Source organism: Nannospalax galili, unplaced genomic scaffold, assembly GCF_000622305.1.
Source record: "Nannospalax galili isolate Female #2095 unplaced genomic scaffold, S.galili_v1.0 scaffold75, whole genome shotgun sequence".
Lineage (NCBI taxonomy): Eukaryota > Metazoa > Chordata > Mammalia > Rodentia > Spalacidae > Nannospalax > Nannospalax galili.
Window position 1 is genome coordinate 9,433,726 of NW_008339433.1, and position 3,518 is coordinate 9,437,243.

At 40.3% G+C, this 3,518-nt stretch overlaps 1 long non-coding RNA gene across 6 annotated transcripts in view; it reads left to right on the top strand.

Annotated features, from left to right (window-relative positions):
* Positions 1-3,092, top strand: part of LOC103734868 — a 46,220-nt gene extending 43,128 nt beyond the window's left edge. For 5 of the 6 annotated variants that reach the window (XR_607298.3, XR_003849683.1, XR_003849684.1 and 2 more), the window contains one exon: positions 2,251-3,092. This is a non-coding gene — a long non-coding RNA (uncharacterized LOC103734868). Of the gene's footprint in view, positions 1-551; positions 617-2,250 lie in introns of all 6 variants that reach the window. The other variant, XR_003849685.1, reaches the window with a different exon arrangement.
* Positions 3,093-3,518: the final 426 nt, after the last annotated feature.

The following is a 3,518-nucleotide window of genomic DNA, read 5'->3' on the forward strand; positions in this document are numbered from 1 at the left end:
AGCTGCACTATAGACTTACCCCAAGAGGCCTGAGGATAGTAGTGCAGGCTAGGAGAGTTAGCCGGTGGTGCAGGCCCAGGGAAGCGGAGCGAGGTGAGGGCAGGGCCAGGACCAGAAGTGGTGCTCCTGGAGCCCAAGAAAGGGACTGGTTTGTTCTGGGTGAGAAGGGTCAGGAAGCAGTATTGGTTCCCCAGGTGTCTGGGGCCCCAAGACTTGGTGTGGCGCAGGGCTCAAACTAGGAGTATAGAACGGCGAGGAGGGGGTGGAAGGGTGAATGTGGCTTAGGGAGTCCGAGCGCGGAGAGCTGCACTGTAGACTTACCCCAAGAGGCCTGAGGATAGTAGTGCAGGCTAGGAGAGTTCGTGATTCATCTTTTTTTTACCCTCCCCCCACATCTTTGTTACAGTGCCACCTACTCATTGAAGTGGCTTCTGATCCTCCCATCTATAGTTGTACCGCTCTTCCTTCCATAATTTATTTGTTCCTTCTGCAGTTATCACCACCTAAAATACTAGATTTCAATTATCTTATTGTTTTTCTTCCAATTCCAGTATATATGGTCCATGAGGGAAGAAAATTTTTATTGAATTTCTGGTCCCTAGTCTGGAAACATCAAGTAAGTAGTAGATGCTCTATAAATATTTTATTTTGAAATAGATTTTTAAACTTCCCTTTCAAATTATCACTTTATTGAGATATAAATCACACACCATAATGTTCACCCAGTAAAGTATAATTCAGTGCTTTTTTTTGGTTGACAAATATATGCACCAACTCCAACTATCTCCAGAATATTCTGCTTGCCTTCAGAGGAAAGCACACAGGTTTTGGTCCTCATGTGCCATTTCCCTTCCTTAGGCTCTGGTAATTGATAACATGTTTATTGTCTCTATGGATTTCATTTTCTTGACATCCCCAACAAATGGAATTCTGCAATATGTGACCTTTTCTGTGTGGCTTCTTTCACTTAGAACACTGTTTTAAATTTCCATCCCTGTATTAAAATGCCCTGTAAAAAATTTAGATATTTCGCATGTAATTTAAACATGCTTAATACTAGTGTTTTTAGTATATTCATGAGGTTCTGTACCCATCATTGCTTCTAATTTCAGAATATTTCCTCTCCCCCCGCAAAGAAATTCTTATACTGGTTTTTGGGTTGGTTTAGTTTGTTCTTGTTTTTCTAGTTCCTTGCTATCTAATGTTAGTTTGTCAATTTGAGATCTTTTTTGATGACGTTGTCAGTTGCTATAAACTTTCTTCTTAGCACTGCTTTTGCTCTGCACATAGATTTTGATAGTTGTGTTTCCACCTCTGTTTGTTTCCTTGATAGATGTATTGATTCTAGGGGGAAATGCTGTTTAATGTCCATGTATTTATGTGGTTTCTACCATTTAATTCCTTGTTGTATTTCATTGTTATCAGAAAAGTTACTTGATATGGTTTCAATTTTTAAAAATTTGTTAACACTTATTTTTGTGGTCCAGCATACGGTCTATCTTAAAGAATATTCCATGTGCTTGCAAGTGAGAAAGGTATCTTCAACTGTTGGGTGGAATGTTTTGTAAATATCTGATAGCTTCATTTAGTCCATTTAGTCTAGAGTATTGCTTAATTAGGGAAATTTTTAGATGATTTTCTGTCTGGATGATCTATCCTTTGATGAAAGAGGATTTGTGAAGTTCCTTACTATTAATACATTATATTACCATCTATCTATCATTTTTAGGTATATTACTAATTGCTTTTTATATTTTTATATTTATTTAGATATTTCCTGTTAGGCACATATACACAATTGCTGTGTCCTCATATAGTACTATATCTATCTATCTATCTTTCTATCTATCTATCTATCTATCTATCTATCTCTATCTATCTATCTATCTATCTATCTATCTATCTATCTATCTATCTATCTATCTATCTATCTATCTATCTAATCTATCTATCTCTCCATCCATCCATCCATCCATCCATCCATCCATCCATCCATCTATCTATCTATCTATCTATCTATCTATCTATCATCTATCTATATTCCTTTTTAATCTCTTTCCAGTTTTTTTAGTTAAAGTCCATTTTATTTGGTATAAGTAGAACTATTTCTACTTTTTTGGGGGGGTTTCCCTTTGCATGGACTATTTTTTCTGTCCCTTTTCCGTCAACCTACCTAGGTTCTTACCGGTTAAGCGAGTTTCCCACAGGTAGCATATAGCTGAATAATCTTTAAAAAATCCATTCATCCAGGATGGGAGAACCTCCGAATTTCCAGGATGCCTGTGCCTTGGGTTCCCGTGACCAGGACTACAGCTGGGAGCAACAGTGGCAGCTGGAGGAACATTTCAAGATGGAACCCTACCCTGACCGTGAGGCTTACAAGGTCCTGGCAGCCAGACTGAACCTGAAGGAGGAGCAAGTTGAGACATGGTTCATCCAGCGCATGCTCGAGCAAGAGCTGAGGCCACCTCGCCCTGACTTGCGTCACTCTGCCCGGCTCAGCATGGTGCCCTATGTTTACCATGGGTCCTACTGCTGCTACAGGCAAAGCTGGCGCTCCAGGCTCATTCCCGTCAACCCAGCAGAGTCCTCACCCAGCCATGAGCATAGCTGCTGATTCTCCTACCCAGAGACCTGGGCTCAGTGGGGCCTCCCCAGCCTGTTTGCCAAAGCCCCTGCCCTCCCCAAGATGCACCAGGCTCTTGGAAACACAGGTTGCCATCCACAGACTCTCTCTGCTTTCACGCGAGATGGAGATGATGGCATGCCAGACAACAAACCAGCGTCCTAGGGCTCCTGAATCTATAGGGAGGGGGCCCTGTAGACCTCAAAGGGCCACATCGTGGGGCCCGGGGAGGCAGCTCAGTGATTTCCCTGTCTGTTCTGATCTCCCAATCAGCTAGGTTTGGCAATCGCAATTTTTCTTTTATTCTTTTCTCCCAGAAAGTTCACCAGTAGCCCAGGTTAGCCATCAGTTCAATATATATCAGAGGATGACCTTAAACTCTGGATTCTCCTGCTTCCTAGGGCTGATTTCTGTTTTTTTCTCTTCTGTTTGTTATTTGTTAATAAAGTGAAATTATTGATAGACACTAAAAATGCCTTCGTTTGTTTGTTTTTGAGACAGGGTCTCTCTGTAGCCTCAGCTGACCTAGAACTCAATATGTAGACCAGGCTGGCCTTGGTCTAACAGAGATCTGCCTGCCTCTGCCTCCTGAGTGCTAGGATAAAAGGCTTGCACTGCCACACCTGGGTACTTTAACCCTTTTAATAAAAGAATTCAATTGTTTATATTCAAGGTAATTAGTACTAAAGATTTACTACCATTGTATTACTTTTTAATTCTTTTATAATCTCTTCTTTTCTCTTACTACCTTCTTTTAGGTTAAATGATTTTCTTTATTAGTGTGTTTTGAATCATGGTGTATTATTTTTAGTATATTATCTAAGTTTTTCCTTTGAAGTTACCACCAGGTTTACAAAATCTTATAATGATAACAAGTTATTTTAACAGATAA